This window comes from Psammomys obesus, unplaced genomic scaffold, assembly GCF_907164565.1.
Source record: "Psammomys obesus unplaced genomic scaffold, mPsaObe1.curated_primary_1811, whole genome shotgun sequence".
Classification (NCBI taxonomy): domain Eukaryota; kingdom Metazoa; phylum Chordata; class Mammalia; order Rodentia; family Muridae; genus Psammomys; species Psammomys obesus.
Window position 1 is genome coordinate 6,220,266 of NW_026592710.1, and position 19,366 is coordinate 6,239,631.

Here is a 19,366-nt window from a genome sequence, read left to right on the forward strand (position 1 = left end):
GTGATCTCTGCTGAACTGCTGTCCCGAGCCTCCCTCCTGCTTCCCTTTCCCTGGCTTTGAGTGGCATTGGCCTTCTCTTCAGGATGTGTGGGACTCCTTGGGAAGGCCGGGTGCCCTTGGCTCATTTCCCTCCTTCACTTTCCTGCTCATTTCTCCTGTTTCAGCAGGGGCTCGGGGGTAACAGCGGGGTCTCTCTCTTCCCCTCCCTCCCTCCCTCCTTCTCCCCCCCATCCCTCCCCTGTCTGTCTTCACTGAGTCCCCATGTCCTCCTTGGGGACTGTAACTTGCCTGACAGACTTCATGAGATTGGACTTTAGCTGTTCGAAGGGATTTGGGGAGCCCCCATTACTGAAGGTTACAGGAAGCACGGGGGAACATGATGGGCTCAGGGGTACCCAGGGGCCCTAGCAGTGCTGTTTGCTCTGCTACCTCTGCTCTACTGGGGACATTACTTTTTCTTGTTGCTGTGGAAGCTGGAGCAGTGTGTCCTAGAAGAGAAAGCGTGGCCCTGCTGCTGAGCCTTTGGGAAAGGGCGAGGGCAGGCCAGGGCAGGATCCCCACACAGGCGTTCAGGGTCGAGGCTGGGAGCCTGAGTGTGGAACCCAGGCTCTTCTTCCTGGGAGTCCAGCTCCCGAGTTGAGTGGCCCCTTCCAGCCTCAGCTGCTTTAAAATTACATATCTGTGCTGGGTGAGCTTCATTTCAGCACGAAGGAGGCGGAAACAGGTGGATCTCTGAGTTCAAGGACAGCCTAAGCTACATTGCAGTTTTCAGGACAGCCAGGGCTACATAGACAAGCCCCGTGTCAAACAACAACAACAATTCTTTGTAATGTGTTGAAGTTATTTGTGTGTATGTGTGGGTAGTGCTGCCATTCTGTCCCCTTAGGGCTGGATTGAGGTGGTGTGAGCCACCCTGCCTGAGTGCTGAAACCTAGTGGGTCCCTCCAAGAGCAGACAGTGCTCTTAACCACTGAGCCATCTCTCCGGGGCTGCTTTTCCTGCCAAGCGACCTTGGGTTAAGTGCTTGACCTTCTGCACCTTAGAGGCAGTGGCTGTAACAGTGGCCATTTAAGAATGTTCATGAGTGGATAAAGGGGCCAGACACAACAAGACATGATGTCTGAAAAGTCTCTGGGGGAGACCCCTGTACCCCTGTGATTTCTCCCTTCCCCACTTTTAACCCCTGACAGCTGCTCTCTTGTCTTTATGAACTTGACAACTCTCTAGGTACCTCATGTAATAAAAATATAGGATAATACAGCCCCATCTTTTAGACAGGGTCTTGGGTAGCTCAGCTTGGCTTCAAACTCGCTATAAAGCTGAGGATGGCCTTGAACTCCTGGTCTCCTGCCCATGTCTCCCCAGGGCTGGAATGACAGACTACACTCACCATGCCCAGCGAGGTATGCGCTTTGTGTTTGGCTGTGTGTGTGTGTGCACTCGCACGCCCAGGTGCATACCTGTGGAGGCCGGAAGAGGACAGATGGTGTCTTCCTCTATCTTTATTTCTCCCTTATTCTCTTAAGAAAAGGTCTCAACCAGGTGGTGGTGGCACACACATTTAATCCTAGCACTGGGGAGGCAGAGGCAGGCAGATCTCTGTGAGTTCCAGGCCAGCCTGGTCTACAGAGTGAATTCCAGGACAGCCAGGACTACACAGAGAAACCCTGTCTCAAAAAACAAATACAAGCAAACCAAACAAAACAAAATAAAAAAGACAGGGTTTCAAGAAGAACTTGAAACTGGGCCTTTCTACTAGACTGCCTGGCCATTGAGCTCCTGGGAGCCATCTCTCTCTACCCCCACCAAGTTGGGGCTTACAGGCACTTGTAACCATGCCTGGCTTGTACATGGGTACTGGGAATCCAAACTTGGGTCTCTGTGCTCACACAGTGAGTGCTCCTATCTGCCGAGCCATCTTCCTGCTCCTCTGCAATGGTGTTTTGCACTTTGTAGCCTAACAGTTTTCCAAGTTATCTCCCACCCTGGTGGTCTTCTGCGTAGCATAAGTCTCTAAAACAGGAATGTCTTCGTCCCTGGAGCAATCTTTAGGGAGGGACACCCCTGCTTCTCTCAGGCCTGTCCACCCACCCCACAGTCCCCACCCCCCAAACTTGTGACTGACATTTCTCAGAATATGGCTTTTCTCATATTCTGGAATTATTACCTCAAAGACAATGTGTTTTGGTTTCTAGAAGCTAAGTGGATATCCAAAGTTCTAAGACCTTCTCTCTCCACCAAAGAACATGAAGGAAATGTCTTGCTAACCTTCTTGAAAAGTAATCATTTCAGATGTATTTCCTTATTGCCATTGAATTTAAGTAGCTTGTGTTCTGGAGTGAGTTCACATTCCAGGCTTACCCTCTCTGCTTCCCGGCTGGGTGGCCTCAAGTAGGTTGTTTAACGCCTCAGGTGTTCTGTTTCCTCCTCAGAAAAATAGAGTTGATGGGATTTGCTCCAAGGTTTGCCATGTGGATTAAGTGAGGTAGATTAACATCGCCAAGAACCGAGTTCACCTCTTCTTGCTTGTTTCGATGTAAGTTAAAAAGTTGCCATTTGTTCTCAAGATCCATCTTATTCTAACAAGAAGAAATGGTGGACCCTTCAGGCAGAGGGAGACTGATTTACAGAGATCCATCGGCTGTCAGGGAGGTGGGTGAGCTTGGAGGGAGAGCTGGCAAAGCCTTTCTGTCTGAATGGACTGTCCTCTTGGTTAAGCTCTATTTGTACTCCTGACGCCTGCGCCGTCTCTCTGGCCCCCAGAAGCCCTCTCGAGTGACATGGCCCCTGCCTCCATCTCGGGTGGCTCAGGGCAACCTCCGGTTCGGAGACAATCAAGCGGGCAGCCAGCGGGTGGGGTGTGCCACACAGTGCCAGCACAGGTGTTCCTCTCTAAGGCTGACCTGCTTCTGATAAGGAAGTACACACAACCAGGATCTCCGTCTCATATAGTCTGCTCATGAGAAATTTCTTCTAGGGGGAAAACCACCAAAATCCCCTGTGTTCTGCCCTGACTTCTCCAACTACAAACAATTCCAAAAATAAATAAGCAAATCCCCTTCGCCTTCAGAGCCAGTGAAAGGACAGTGCAGGCCTCCTGTTTCCGAAGGCTCCTGGGTCAGGGGTGAACCAGCCTCCAGGCCATTGTGCGGTATGGCGAATGTCTGAATGAGGTAACTCCTCTGTCATTTGGAAACCAGTGACTTGTGGTCTGTTTTTTTCAGCGAAGCGAGGCATACCTAACAAGAGGCTACGGCCTAAGACACTCAAGGTCTCGGGTGGCTACTGGGCTGCGCTGGGGGAAAACCGATGGAAACAGCTTCCTGTGGGTGTTCAAAGTCAGAGCCTTGGAATTAAACGGATGAAGGCTAGCACTTTAGCTCAGTGGTACAGAGACTTTGCCTCGCCTGCCGGCACCTGAGGCTTGATCCCCAGCATTGAAAAAGTAGGAAAGAAAGAAAAGAAAGAAAGAATTAACGCTGATGAGAGCGCTCAGTGGGTAAGGTTGCTTGCTGACAAGCGTGATGACCTAGAACTACTATGTGTTCCCTAGAAATAATGGTGGAAAGAGGAAGTGTTTCCTGCAAGTTGTCCACCTGTTTTGTGGTGTTCTTGTGCCTGTATGCATAAACATACACAAGTAAATGTATCTTTAAAAAGAATTGGACAGATGGGCGGGCATAGTGGCGTACACCTGTAATCCTAGCCCTCAAGAGGCTGAGGCAAGAGGGTCGTGAGTTCGATGCTGACCTAAGCTGCTTAGCATGAAGCAGGTGTTTCATGTACTGTGATACTTAACATGTACATGACCCCGATGAGAGCTTAGGGACAGCAGGCTTTCCTCTGAAGAGCTGGACTTCGGAGTCTGGCTGCTTTGTCCTGATGGTCAGGAAGAATTGAGCTCTGTAGCGGGTTATAGCCCCAGGAAAAGCTCTAATTTTCTGCGTTGGAAGTGTGACGCTTACAGGAGGCCTACACCGAGGGCAGGAATGGCGTTCGAATGACAGGTGCCCCTGCCACCTGATGGCTGGCCTGACGGTGTAGTGTGAACACCAGCTTTCCGCAGCTGTGATACAGCCTGGTAAGAGACGATTGACCGAGCTGTGTCTAGCTGTGGCGCATGGGCGGAGGGCTTCAAAAACAGCCACCCGGGATCCCTAGGCCTGGGGGAAGTGGCTGGGAAGTGGCTGGGCAGCTGGGAGTAACCTTGACCTCCATGGACTGTTCTCCTCCAGCTTTCCCACCCGCTGTTCTGGCTGGCTGGGGGTGGGGGAATGTGGTGTGTGACCCCAGTTCGCAGCATCCCACCCCAACTGTGACCTTGCTTTGAAGCTTCAAGCCCTATTTAAAAACTGACATTAATTTTACATTCTCTTCCCTGATACGTGCGTGTTTATTTTACTATAGAGAATATTTCTCCTTCTGAGTCAAATTGCCGCTCCAGAGAGATGTTTATGTTTTCTTTCGTGGCTTCCTCTGCTCCCAGCCATGGCTCCCCGCCCCCAGCTTGAAAATATGAGGATTATGAAAAAGTCGTATGAATGTAAGGCAGAATTTGGACAAGAAGTACATTGGTGTTTTCCCCTCTTATGCGTGTGTGTGTGTGTGTGGTATGTGGGCACACGTAGATGCATGAGTCCTCCTGGGCCTGGGCGGGGGTGCATGCGTGTCAGATGTGGCCGTGTGGCCGTGTGCCTGTGGAGACCAGAGCTTCATATCGGGAGTCTTCTGCAATTGCTCTCCACCCCATTCATCCAGGAAGGTTGTCTCCATTGAACCCAGAGCTGTCCATCGGGCTGTCCAGCTGGCCGGTGTGCTCTGGGGACCCCTTTGCCTTTTGGCCACTGAAGTGACGAGGTGGTCTGCCATGCCCACCTGTCATTCACCTGGGCTCTAGCAACCCAAACTCTGGTCTTCGAACTTGGGAGGCAAACACTTTACCCGCTGAGCCGTCTCCTCAGCCCAAGAAATGCATATTTTTTTTTTTAAGATTTAGTTATTTTTATTTATGTGTATTACGTGTGTGTCCACGTGGGTTTGCCTGCACCACGCATGTGCCAGGTGCTGGAGGAAGCCAGAGGGCATTGTGTCCCCGACCTGGAATTACAGGTCATTATGTCTGATGTATCAGGCCCTGGTACATGATGGTAGCCCCACAGCCAGCCTAGTCCTTGGGAAAGAGAGACAGAGACCGAACTGATGTAACAGGCTTTGGGGGCAGAGATGGCACAGAGTCCTTGCCAGAAGAGACAGGCGTACATGATGAATGCAGAGGGCCTGTGTGTCCCTAGGACTTTTCTCCCTTTGGTCCAGTGGGTGTAGAGCTGTGTGTAGACATGGGATCTCAGGAGATGATGGGGAAGGGTCTGTGTAAGACAGATGGAGGAAGAAGGGACTGTGTGGACAGCCAGGCTCAGAGCTTACTCTGAGAGTGAGGAGAACCACCAAGGAACTGAGTCCCTTGAGAACGGGAGACCTGTGTCCACCGCCACAGAGGGGGTGGGGAGAAGAGAGGTGGAGAGAAGAAATTGAGAATTTGTGACTATGCAGGGTTTTGGGGTGGGGGGGACTGAGACAAGGTGTCTCACCGCGCAGCCTCGGCAGGCCTGGAACTTTCCACGTAGGTTAGTTTAGTTTCAAACTCTCAGCACCACGCCTGGATTGAGAACTAGCAGTTCTAAAACCTCCTAAGTACTGCATGGATATGGAGCTTGGAGTGGCTGTATCTCCTAAGAGTTATAGGCTGAGCTCTTCTGTATTGCATATTTAGATTCTGTGTATCTGTACATATATGTATATAGTATTAACACATACCATTATAAAGTCATCGGTGACATTTGTACATGCATAATATATATTTTTATACAGATTTTAATTCAAGTTCCTTATAAAAACTTGGAAAGTACAAGTAAAAAAATCCCAAAACAAAGATACATGTAGCCTTGGGAGGCACTGTGGACTCCGTTGGCTGACCCCTGTGTGGGCAAACTCATGGCCCATCAAAACTCAGAAGCTTGCCATGAAAGTAGAGCGGGGAGACAGTCTGTTCACCCCTTTAAACTTAGTCGGCCTTGAAGCGGGTCACACCATCCAACAGGGGTTGTGAGAGCCACCTGCCCTCCTGAGTGTGTCCAGAGGACTTGTCTTGAGGGGAGGAGATGGCCTCACTATAATGAACATATATCCTGCTTTAAAGCCAGCGCCTTGAAGCTCTGGTAGTTGAGTTTTATTTTAACTAATTATTTATTCGTATTTGAATTTATTTTGTGTGCATGTATGTATGCTTGAGTGTATCCAGGTGCATGTGTGTGCAGGAGGTGGCCACAGGGGCCAGGAGAGGGCAACGGAGCCCCTGACACTTACAGTTGCGGGCAGCCGTGAGGCGTTGTGTGGGTGGGGGAGGAGAAGCGAGGGAGAGGGAGAGGAGAACGGGGTATCTAGATTACATCTCCAGGCTGGGAACTAGGCTTTTAACACAGGCCTGATCCGAGTGGCGCTGCCTCGCCAGTATCTGGCATTTAACATGGCACTTACTGCTGTCAGTTCGTGACTCCAGCAAGTCACCTGCTCTCTAGGGACAGCTTTGTGGCTGTTTAGCTTAATGTTGCCAGGTTCGCTTTGAAAAAGTCATCTTCTGGACTACAGAGATGGCTCAGAGGTTAAGAGCACCGGCTGCCCTTTCAAAGGTCCTGAGTTCAATTCCCAGCAACCACATGGTGGCTCACAACCATCTATAGTGAGATCTGGTGCCCTCTTCCGACCTGCAGGTGTACATGCAGGCAGGACACTGTATACGTAATAAATAAACCTTAAAAAAGTCGTCATCTCACTTGCTCCTCAGCAGTTGCCACAACACAGCTATAAGACGGTTCTGGAAAATCAGGTCTAGAAGCCCACCCCCACGCCAGTGCCTTTTGTGAGGAACTCACAATGTCCTATTTAGCCCATTATTCTAACCTTCCCCCCGGTAAGAACACACAGCAGGCCTTTGCCACAAACAGAGGTCTTCTTTCCATTCATAGACGACCCAAAACTCAGGTTCACGGCCTCTGGTAGGGAATGGTTGTAGATTCCCCTGTGGATGGTTGTAGAGGCTGCCAGTGTGTGCTATCTTCTGATTGATCCTTGCTTCTCAGCCCAACGTTAACCCTGTGTGCTGGTGTTCCTGTCCTAGGCCAGGCAACGAGCAGTGGAGAACTTAGCCGGTGTCTTCAAAGCCAGTCTCTTCCAGAACTGCATTCCTGGGAACACAAGCATCTTTTTCCTCGGCCTGCCCACCCCCTTCCATGCCCTGAGTCACAGACTTTGGGAGCCTCAATTAAGACAGACATAGTGGTCAGAGCTTAGAGAAATTATCCCAGATGAGATGGAAGCTTCAGGTCCTAATTTTAACTGGCTTTTTAACTACAGCTGAGTGTGAATTTTTGAGTTAATTGGAGGGTGAGAATTCAGAGATGAATGAAAACACGTAAGGGTGCAGGAGAGCCACATGTAATTAGGCTCCCCATAAAAGTGTCAAGAGAAAAAACCAGCACAGGGGCAGGCAGGCACCTCTAGTCGCAGCGACCCAGGGAGCTGCTGCAGCACAATTGCTGGCAGAAGTGAGACACCAGCCTGGACAATACAGCAAAGACCCTATTTCTAAATAACACAAAGAAGTGTATCAAGGGGACAAAGCTATAGTGAGATTATGTGAATAGATATGAAATCTTGTCCCTTTTGGGGGGGTGTACTGGCTGGTGGTGTCACCTTGACACAAGCTAGAGCCATCAGAGAGGAGGGAGCCTCAGCTGAGAACAATCCCTCCATGAGCTCCAGCTGTAGGGCATTTTCTTACATAGTGATTGATGGGGGAGGGCCCAGGCCATGGTGGGTGCTGCCATCCCTGGGCTGGTGCTTCTGGGTCTAAAACTAGGATGAGCAAGCCATGAGCGAGGCAGTAAGTAAGCAGCAACCTCTCTCTGCCCTCTGCATCAGCTCCTGCCTCCAGGTTCCTGCCCCGCTTGAGTTCCTGTCCTGGCTTCCTGCAGGGATGGACTACAGTGTGAAAGTGTAAGCCTAGTAAACCCTTTCCTCCCCAACTTGCTTTTGGGTCATGGTGTTTCATTGCAGCAAGAGGAAACCTGACAGAGACAAGTTGGTACCGGGATAACGGGGTGTTGCTGTGACGAAACCTGACCGTGTTTTGGGAGGATTGTGGGAAGACTTTGGAACTTTGAGCTAGAAAAGTAACTGAGTGTTGAGGGCTCGGTGGGGTGCTCTGGAGGAGCTTGGGAGGTAAGACTTTTGAGCGCGTGCAAACGATGGAGGTCTGGCTTGGGAAGCTTCGGAGGGAAGCAAAGAGTCTACTCGGCCATTTGTGTGAAGACCCTGGCTCTGGCCAGCTGGGGCTGGAGTCAGCTGTGGTTGGGGAGGCCAGAACCAATAAAGTGAAACCTTTGCTTTTCTGGGGTTCTCGATGCTGGTCAGCTGGAGCTCAGACATTAGTGGTGATTAAGAAAAGACCAGCATCAATGAGGTGAAATCTTCTGGGAATACGCTGTGTTCCGAGGCAGCCAAGGTTGGTGGCTTGAGAGTCACCCAGGTGGTACTGGCTTTGAAGGCATGAAGGGGTCATGGAGAGCAGCTGAGGCTTGGGACTGTAGAGGTCAGGAGAGGCCACTGGTGAAGATGCGGCCTCAGTGGCAGTGGAAGGCCCAGGTTTGAAGGGCTCATGCGGAGAAGGTGAGGCTTAGCACCGTGAAGGGAGCCCAGGAGAGGCCACTGGTGAGCGTGCAGCCCTGTTGCAACAAGGGACCCCAGCAGTTTGGGGGTTACCAACTAGCAGCAGTGGAGTGGAGCCCGCCGGAGCCTAGAGACAAGCTGTGTGTGCTGCAGAGGGCAGAGCTGGAGATGTGACCCCAGCCCACTGGGGGGTCCAGAAGATTGTGAGTGGATCCCAGAAACTGGGCAGTTGGAGTTTGGTTTTGCTTTGATTGTGACTGTGGCCTGATTTTTTTCCCCTCTTGAAATAAGAAAGTATTTTACTGGAGGCCACAGTTGAAAGATTTTGAGGTTTTTTTAATTTTTTTAAAAAAATTATTATGTATATATAAGTGCTCTATCTGCATGTACACCTGCACGCCAGAAGAGGACATCAGATCTCAGTATAGATGGTGATGAGCTACCATGTGGTTGCTGGGAATTGAACTTGGGACTTCTGGAAGAGCAGTCAGTGCTCTTAGCTGCTGAGCCAGCTCTCCAGCCCGAAAGACTTGAGTTCTAAAGGGCTTTCAATTTTAAAAGATTGGACACATATATGATATATATAATATGTATAATATAGAATATAAGATAGAGAGAGAGTATCTATCTATAGATGTATGTATATTTTTTTCTCAAGACAGGGTTTCTCTGTATAGAGTCCGCTGTCCTGGAACTCACTCTGTAGACCAGGCTGGCCTCAAACTCAGAGATCTGCCTGCCAAGTGCTGGAATTAAAGGCTTGTGCCACCATTACCCAGCTAAGATTGGTATTTGAAAGGGATTGAAATTTTAGTGTGTTTGAATTTGTAACATGTTTGAATTTGTGACTGTGGGACCTTAAAGTTATTTATGTTTTTAATGTGAGATCTTGGGGATGAACAAGAAAGGAAGGGCTGTGGCTTAATAGTGCTGTGTTTGTGTGTCAGGTTGACAAGGGTCGGTTGTACTGCCTGGTTGTGTTTTAACTAATACAAGCTAGGGTCATCAGAGAGGAAGGAGCCTCAGTTAAGAAAATGCCTCCATGAGATCCAGCTGTAAGGCATTTTCCCAATTAGTGATCAGCAGGGGAGGGTCCAGCTCATGACGGGTGGTCCCATTCCCTGGGCTGGTGGTCCTGGGTTCTAGAAGGAAGCAGGCTGAACAAGCCATGAGGAGCAAGCCAAGAAGCAGCAGCTCTCCATGACCTCTGCATGAGCTCCTGTCTCCAGGTTCCTGCCCTGCTTGAGTTCCTGTCCTGGCTTCCTTCGGTGATGGACTTCAGTGTAAAAGTATAAGCTGAATAAACCCTTTCCTCCCTAACTTGCTTTTAGGTCATGGCGTTTCATTGCAGCAACAGAAACCCTGACTAACACAGGACAATTCATTGCCCTCCTATTTTCCAACTAGAATTTAAGACACACATTGAACACACTTTACTGCAAGTTGTATCTGATTCTCCCCCCATCCCCGACTTCAGCCTCTGTTAGCTTTCATTCTGTTACTGTGACAGACACCATGACCAAAACACACTTGGGGAAAGAATGGGTTTATGTCATCTTACAGGTTATAGACTGGTGGTTTGAATATGAATGGCCCCATAGGCTCATACATTTCAACGCTTGGTTACCAGGGAGGTCTGTTAGTCAGAGTTCTCTCAAATTAACAGAATTTACAGAATGAATCACTATATATATCCAACAATGGCTGCCTGTGAACGGAAGGTCCAAGAATCCAGTAGTTGCTCATTCCACAAGACTGGCTGTCTCAGCTGGCCTTCAGTATACACTGGAATCCCATCTTTAGCATACAATGGGGTCCCAGAGAAGTAAGGTCTGACTCAGTGGTTCTCAGTCTGTGGGTCATGACCCTTTGGTTGATCAAATGGCCCTTTCACAGGGTCCCCTAGGACAGCTGGAAAACAGATACTTGCATTACAATTCATAACAAAAGCAAAATTACAGTTATGAAGGAGCAACAAAAAGAATTTTATGGCTGGGGGTCACCACAACCTGAGGAACTCTATCAGGAAGGCTGAGAACCACTGCTGTGATGCCAGTGAAGGAATGAACTTTCTATCAAGATGAGAGCAAGCAGGCAAAGAGCGAGAGCTTCTTTTTCCACGTCCTGGTATAGGCTTCCAGGAGTTATAGGCCCAGGTTAAAGGTGTGCCTTCCTACCTCAAGATCTGGATTCAGTGATCCAGACTAAAAGTGGATTTTCCTTCAATTAAACAACAACAAATTCCTCATAGGTATGCCTTCTGTTTTTGAGTTTTAGTTCCAGATGCGGTTACCGAGAATTGACATCACTGAGGGAACTAAGAACCATGGGAAATGCTGCTTGCTGTTTTCCCCTCTCTCACAGGCTCATGCTTAGCTCATGTCCAGGGAATAGTGCCACCCACAGTGGGCTGGGCACTCCAGACAACCCACCAGACATGTGCGTACTCCTCAGGACGCTCTTGGCTGTGCCAAGCTGACAGAGCTGAGAGAATAGCCTTCTGGTCTTGTCTTCTCTGACCATGCTTAGGAACGCTGGGCCACTTTGAAGAGGAAGAAGCAAGGAGGTTTCCAGCAGGGCAAGCAGTTGGGATTTGGCAGGCAGCTGAAAGAGGTGGGGTTGCATCACAGCTTGGTGACCTGGAAGTGTCAGGACAGAGAGGGAGGGGAGGGATGGAGGGAGCAAAGAAACTTGTTGAGTGGGACACGGGCTCCCAGGAGTGGGGGCCTTTGGTTTCCTGTTCTTAGGTTAGGATACTTACAGCAAATTGGCTCTGTTGGTTGCAGCAAACAGAGGGGTGGAATTGTAATTTCTGTGTTTACTCTTGAATTTTGACAGTAGTGAAACTCTGTGTGTATTGATTGTGTGGTGGGTGCAATGTGGAAGTCAGAGGTCAACAATGGGTACCTTCCCATCTTTTTACAGTTTTTACAGGCACGTGCCTCTAAGCCTGGCTTCTCTCCAAACTTTTTTTTTAAGCCTTATTGAATTATTATTGTTGGGGGTGGAGCGTGTGCCACCCTGGGCATGTGTGGAAGTCTGGGAATCACTCTGCGGAGTCGGCGGTTCCCGTCCACCTTGACAAGGGCTCCAGGCTGCCAGGCATGCAAAGCCATCTCTCTGGGCTTTCCCACTTTTAAAAAATGGTTTCTACTTTTCCTGCATTGGTCAGCACAGTTCTAGCATTTCTTTTTGTGATATAGACGTGTCACCTTTTTGTGGCTTTTCCATTTCAAAGAAATCCTGTCTTTTCCTCTGGACTCCAAGAGAAATTAGTAGCTGACTGCTCAGTTTGCACCCCAAGCCAGTCCCTGGGTTTCATTGCCAATGGGCATCTTGTCTCTGAGTTTGGTGTTCACTCAAACCTCTGCTATGGGGGAGGGGGTTGGGCTGGGGGAGGGGTAGCACTGTGCACGGACTTGTCTCCTGTGGGGGGATGGGGGGACTCCCACACATGGAGAAGAGGGTAGAAGAGCCTGGGAGTTTTTTCTGCTTGGGAAAATCTCTTTGGTGGCTGACACTGGGGATCATTAACCTGTCAGAGTTCTATCTCTTCTGCACCTGGGTAGCTGTCTGAATTCCTCTGTCTACTCAGTCAAAACGACTTTTCTGAGACTCTGTGGGGTCTGGGCAGCCTAGGAGACCCAGTCTCCACACCTTGGAGAACCGTGGGCTCAAGATCTTCAAGTTGCCCACATAGGCCGGCTCTGCTCCCAGACTTGCTTTTAGGCTGTGAGGAAAGGGGGAGGCACCAAGGGTCAGAGCCCTGGGGCATCAGGCTGGTCATCCCCAGTGGCCCAGGTTCCATGGATCCAGACGCTGGCTTGTGAACAGCACAGCTTGGTGCCTGAGGCCTTGGGGCAGTGTGTGCCTTCTCTGTTTATGTTAATAGCACCGGGGGAGATGTCTTGTTTTGTTATTTTGAGACAGGGTCTTACTCTACAGCCCTGGCTGTCCTGGAACTCTCTGTAGACCAGGCTGGATCTTATAAAGATCTGCCTGCCTCTGCCTCCCATCCTGAGTGCTGGGATTAAAAGCCACTCCTAGCTTTTGATGTCTTTTTCAAAGACTAGACATGGTACTGAAGGTATATGGGACATCTTGACATAGTACTGGGAATGAACTGCATCCTGACCTGCCTAACTCTCGTCTCTGGGGCTCTAGTACCAAGGCCCCAGGCAGGGCTGCTGGGGGCCGTGGGAAGCCCCTGACCTGGGCTTTGTGAGTCTTGGCTGGGGACCTCCCACATCCTGGCCATCTCAGCAGCCCAGTCCTCCCATGCTGGGCTCAGGGATTCCTGGGAACTTCTGGCCCAGAGGACCAGAGGACTGGCCTTATCTGGGGCAGTTGTGGGCCTGGAGCTCCTTCCCCCTCTGAGCTCCACTTTTCACAAAGGCTTAAGTCTAAGAACCTTGTAAGAGGACAAGGCAAAGCAAGAGCTTCATGGGTCCAGCACAAACCAGACCAGTTCCATGCTAGTTCTGCCGTCAGAACCTGTGTGAACTGGGCCTGTATTCCAGCTGCTGAGAACGGATTTCAGGGTCAGCCCTGGCAACTTAGTGAGATGCTCTCAAAACTTGGGAGGCAGCGGCAGGCAGATCTCTGTGAGTTGGAGGCTAGCCTGGTCTACATAGCGAGTTCAGGCCAGCCAGGCCTACACAGTAAGAGAACTTGTTTAAAAAAAAAAAAAAAGGTGTTTATTAAAAAGGGCTGGGAATACAGCTCAGTGATAGAGCTTACTCAGCACAGTCAAGGCTGTGAGGATTGTGGATGTGAGAGTGCCTCCCTCATTCACTGCCCCAGCGACAATGATCACCACCCGCTCCACAGGTTGGAACCTATGCTATGCCCTAGCACAGCATAGGAACTTGGATGTGTGTGCGTGTGAAAGTCTTAGATAAATCACTTGGACAGATCACCTGCGAGGGAACGACCAGCATTCAGGATCTGAGCCCAGAGTCAAGACTCAGGAACTACTTGGGGACAGCAGCTCCAGGTCTGACAGGGGCCTGAAGGTTCTGCCCTTCCTGGTGATGCCCAGGGAAGAGGGGGCAGTATCCTGGTTTGCTGCTTTGTTTTTCAACTTGAGGCAACTCAGAGTTACCTGGGAAGAGAGACCTCCCCGGAGGGGCCACGACCCACATTCTGCCTGTAGGCCAGTTTGGGGGGGTGTTTTCTTGATTAATGATTGGCGTGTCATGTCCCAGCTCACTAGGGACAGCGACACCCTTGGGCAGGTGGTTGCAGTGGTCCTCAGAAAGCAGGCTGGGCAAGTCGTGGGGAGCAAGCCAGTAGGTAGCATTTCCCTTGCCCCAGTTTCCCTTAGTGGACTATGACCAGGGATGTGTAGCCAAACAAACCCTCGCCTCCCCACGCTGCTTTTTCTCATGCTCCTTTTATCACAGCAATAGAAAGCAACTTGAGACAGAAAGAGGCTGGAGAGACTAGCTCTCACTTTATAAATAGTGCCTTTAGTCCACTGACTTCAAGAGATCAAGGCCGGGGCTATATATGCTTGCCATCCTGAAACACTCTGGGGCTCCAGGATGGGGAGAACCCTGAGGACTCCCCGCGTTCGCCCCGGCCTCCTGCAAGAGCAACCGAGTTGTCTCCACCCCCTAGAACCCCGCTGCTATTCCTCCTGCCTGCTGGGATAGACCTGGCTGTTAACACTAGCGGATTGTGCTGTGGTGCAGCGGGCTCTGGCCCCGCCCCATCCCAGGGATGCTCCGCCTCTGGCCGCGCCCCGCCTCGCCCCACCCCGCCGCCCTCTCCAAGCCCGTTGTTCAGCCCCGCCCCAGCCGCGCCCCTCCGCCGATGCTTGCTCGCTCGCTCACTCACCACCTCCTCCTCCATCACGGGGCCCCGTCCTCAGGCCCTGTGGGTTGCACACGGCTGCCTGGAGGCTGGAGTCCTCCGGTCACTCCGGGACCCTCCCACCGTGTCCCCTGGGCAACTGTCTCCAGGGAGACGGAGCCCGCCCCTGCCACCGACACCTGGTACGAAACCCACCTGTGCGGGAGTCTGTGGGGTCCCTGTGTCTCCCCCGGACTGGCCAGATGCTCTGCCCCACCTAGCACTGGGCTTTGTTGGCCTGGGTTTGGGTGGACAGGGTGGGAGGTCATCAGGGGTCCAGGGTGGAAGGGCTTAGGAGAGGCTGGAGCATCCAGAGGCGACAGTACCCCACTGGAGAGGCCGACCCACACCTAGGGTCGAGCCTGCCTGGGATTCCCTAGTGTGTGTGTGGGGCGGGAGGGGGGCGAGTGCTGAGTTGCATCTTTTTGTGTGACTCTCTAAAGATGAAATTCTGGGTGTGTCTCCCGCCGCCCTTGATGGGATGAGCCGGACCCTCAGTGGGGGTCCCGAAGAGGACGCGCTGTTTACTTCTCTGGAACCGAAGCAGTTCTGTGCGCGCTCCCCCTCCTCCCCCACCCGCCTCCCCCGTCCCCAATTCCCTACCCAGCAGTCGGCAAAGCTTCATCCCTCCCTAGCTTTGCCCTTGAATCAAGAGGGGCTAACAGAAGTCATACCCAGGCCCGGAGGTCCAGTCCCTCTTCCACCATGGGACTTACTCCTTCCTGATGAATCTCTGGTGCATTTTTTCCTGGCTCCTTATCTCCCGTCCTGAATTCCTGAGGATTCAGTCTTCTGGGCTCCATCATGCTTTCTGCTTTGTCTTTCCCGTTTTGTTTGGTTTTGGTTTTAGGTTTTTCTTTCTTTCTTTTGATGCTTTCTTTTGGCCCTTCTGGTTTCCCCTGGATCTGTCCTGCTATTGTTGGTCTTGCTCTCTTAGTATTGTCTTTTTCACTGCTCAGCATGTAAGTTGTTTCTTCTTTTAGTCTTTGGCCCAAGCCTCGGGTGACTCTGCTGATAGTTTCCTGGAAAGCCCTAGTGGTCCTCCCTGGATGCTAAGCCGAAGGCTATATCCACACCCAGCTGCCCAGGCGCCTGCAGCGTTGCTGAGCGTCCTTTCAGGGCCTGGGCTGGCAGGTTGGCCGACTTGAGCTTGGACCCTGATGAATGTGTGCCTGTACACCCTATTTCCAGGGGACTCCTAAGGGCTTTGCTTTTGTCTTATACAAAGCAAGTAATGAGTGCATTGTTTCCTGCCCTTTCACTGGCCCTTCCTTCCTGCTCTACCTAATAGAATCCAGGCTCGAGTTGCCCCACCGTAGAGGTGCCCAGGACCCGGCTCTCATTTCTCTCACAGGGAGCAGGTTGTTTCTAGGTGTGCCCAAGGTGGGGAGGAAACACCCCTCTTCTCACAGCTGTCCTTTTTCCTCTCTAGCCCAACAAGGACGAATTTGCCCTTAGATTTGGCTTTGAAAAGAGAGCTACATGAGAAATCAAGGCCTAAACTTCATGAACCAGTTTTTTTTTTTTTTTTTTTTCAGCCATCAGATGGAATTCAACCTTAGGCATGGCTCAGATCAATTAACTTTGCTTTTGTAAAACCAACCAGCAGCTCTAAAAGACCGTCTGAGCCATCTGTGCATCCACTGCTGCTTCAGGCCTGGGAACACTCTTGTGCTTTGCTTCTGTGTTACCAAAGGGAGCTAGGGTGGCACTGGCACAGGGGGTGAGAAAGGTCAACACAGCCAAACGGATGGAGCTATAAGAGAAGCAGATGAAATGGTTCCTTCAAGGCTGGGGCTTTTTGCACATTAGGCAGGCTTTCCCACTGAGCGATGCCCACGGCCCTGAGGGACATCTTCTATCAGCATGTACTCCGTTTCTGAAATTCTGTGTTTAAAATGTTCTTTCCTCCTTTCATTCTTTTCAGACACCTAAGGAGCGGAGAGCCAGGCAGAAGTGGGATGAAGTTCACTGATGGCAAAGCACCATTAATCTCCCAAGCAGAGGGGCCTTGGCTTGTCGTCTTTCTTGGCCCATCTGAAACAGGTAGGTTGGGGAAGGGAAGATGTAGAGAGGAGAGGAATACAGAGGAAGGAGGAGATGCTGTATTAAGAAGAAATTTGAAGAAAATCTACCCTCTCTGACTTATCTGTGGGACTAGCATGCTCAAAGGAAAGTGAATGGGGGCTGGGGGTGGAGCTAGGTCCTAGCGTTGAGTAGGGACTTCTGTGTCTACAGAGACTTGGACAGTTACAGGATCAAGATAGGATGCTCTTTTGAGCTTCTGGGCCACCTAACTTGGAAGAAGAATGTCTGTGTTTGAATGCTGGGTCTCCAGTTTGTGGAACTGTTTAGGAAGGAGTAGGAAATGTGGCCTTGTTGGAGGAATGTGTCACTGGGGGAAGGGGTGAGGTTCCAAAAGACTCAGGTCATTCCTAGTGTCTCTTTCTGCCTCATGGTTGTGTCTCAAGCTGTGTGCCCTCAGCTTCTCCAGTGCCATGCTTGCACTAGGGAGCCGGACACCACGCTCCCTACCATCATGCCCATAGACTCCAACCCTCTGAAATCACAAGCCCTAAATAAACTCTTTCCTCTACAACTTGCCTCGGTTATGGTGTCTTGCCACAGCAATAGAAAAGTAACCGAGGCATCCCCCATCCAGGCAGTGGACAGCTGGCTGTGGGTACTCTGTGGTGGGACAGTCTGGGGTTCCCTTGCAGGCCTTGTGGGTATGTGATCATTCTGTGTGCACGGAGAACATTCTGCCTGCGCAGCTGTCGTCATTTCAGGCAGGGCCAGCGTCACTCGGCTGCTGCCTCATCATCTCGGGTCCTCCTTGGTGCTTTGCTAAACCTCTTTGTTGGTTGTGGAGTTCTTAAGCAAAATTTTAGCATTGGAAGTAGGTGGAAACTCAGTTTCCAAGATGCCTGAAATATCTTTACATTTATTATAATTGTGTGTGTTCAGGCACACTTATGCACGACGGTGTGTGTACAGAGGTCAGGGGACAATTCTGTGGAGTTGTGTTTTTGTTTTTGTTTTTTCATTCTGTTTTTATGTGGGTTGAAGGGCATGAACGCAGGTCACAAGCCTTGAACAGCAAACACTTTCACTCATCTCCATGGCTCAGGAAATGCCCTTTAATAATAATTTCAGCCTTTGTTCCTAAAACATTTGAGTTTTTCCAAAGATTTCTTTTTATTTTATGCGCCTGAGTGTTTGTCTGCATGTATGTGCACCACGCGCTTGCGGTGCTCATGGAGGCCAGGAGAGGGCACTGGATTCCCTGACACTGGAGTCCTGCATCTTCCGGGTACTATGCAGCCATTACAGTGTGACCCCACAGCATCTGTGGATGCCCATCCCGGGTCTGCATGAGAATGAAGCTAGTCAGGCATGGTGGAGGAGAGGCTCAGGGCTCTGTCACTGCTGAACTAGTCGGCACTGGTAGATCCAGGGAGAGACCCCCAGGCTCCAAGGAGCGGGATTGTCCTAGTCAAATTACCTGGGTTAGAAAACAAAACCAAAACTCATGAGTCAGAGAAAAGGGCTGGTGGGGAGGAAGGGAGTTGGTAGGAATTGGAGGGAGATTAAAAAGTTGAAAGATGGCTAAGAAGGAACCTAGACGCTTGCACACAGAATAGTGAAAGCTCAGTGGATTGGCCTCCACCCAGTCACCGTGCACGGTCCTGCAAAGCTTCTCTCTGAGGAAACTGATCTCAGAAGAACAGCCACCGTCAATCCTGACGCTGATGGCTGGCTCGTGAGGCCCTTTGCACAGTGAGCCCTACCAGTGTACAAGTGCGGTTAGCAGCTGTGGTGTGTGACTCCGAGATGTCACAGTCGGTCTCCTGGGAGGCAGTGGAAGCTTTAGGAAGTAAGACATGGCGGGCACGAGTAGGCCACTAGGGGTGAGGGTGGTAGCCCTGGGTTTTGCTGTGCTGTCTGCGTCTTGTTCTGCCGTGAGGTGAACAGCGTCTGCCCCAGGCTCCTGCAATCCATGAACTAGCTGCTCCACCATACCTGCCCAGTGGTAATGGACTGAGACTCTCTGAAACCGTGAGCCAAAATAAGTATTCCCTTCCTAAGCCATTTCTGCAAACTGTTTTTATCAGAGTAAAGCAAAAGTAGCTCACTGTGAAGAGTTTTGCTTTCATATTTGACCCGGCAGCCCTGGTGGTCACACATAGTTAAGTTCATAGCAGGAATGATATAGACAGAAAAAGGGAGCTAGAAGTTGCTATGTGGTTTGTTTTGTTTTTCTTTTAAAGGAGGGGCAAAGTGCACTTGCATATTAAAACTAAGATAAAGGGCTGAGACGCAGCTCAGTAGGCAGAGCACTCACCTAGCACAAAGCCCTGGCTCAGTCCTCAGCGTGAGCTGGGGTGGTGGGGCATGTTTGTCATCCCAGCACTTGGGAGGCAGGAGAAGCAGAAGTTCAAGGTCATTCTTAGCTAAATAGTGAGTTCAGGGTTACCTTGAGATTCTGTCTCAAACAAACAAACCCCTATGGCATCAGAAATAATGTTTTTAAAAAAATAATATTACTTTTTTTTTAAGACAGGGCTCTCTGTGTAGCCCCGGTTGCCCTAGAACTCTCTGTGTGGTCTAAGCTGGTCAAACTCACAGAGATTCACCTTCCTCTGCCTTCTAAATGCTGGCATTAAAGGTGTGAGCCACAACCGGCCGGCTTCATTACTTTTACATTTTGAGCAGGTGAGCTCATGCATGTGCATGCGTGTGTGTGTGTGTGTGTGTGTGTGTGTGTGTGTGTGTGTGTGTGTGT

At 50.6% G+C, this 19,366-nt stretch overlaps 1 protein-coding gene across 5 annotated transcripts in view; it reads left to right on the forward strand.

Moving 5' to 3' along the window:
- The window catches only part of Pik3cd (phosphatidylinositol-4,5-bisphosphate 3-kinase catalytic subunit delta), a 43,597-nt gene that overhangs the window by 4,177 nt on the left and 20,054 nt on the right, over positions 1 to 19,366 (forward strand). For 4 of the 5 annotated variants that reach the window (XM_055615083.1, XM_055615087.1, XM_055615085.1 and 1 more), the window contains exon 2: positions 16,508 to 16,626. The gene's annotated coding sequence lies outside the window, so the exon portion shown is untranslated. Of the gene's footprint in view, positions 1 to 14,600; positions 14,724 to 16,507; positions 16,627 to 19,366 lie in introns of those variants that run through there. The other variant, XM_055615084.1, reaches the window with a different exon arrangement.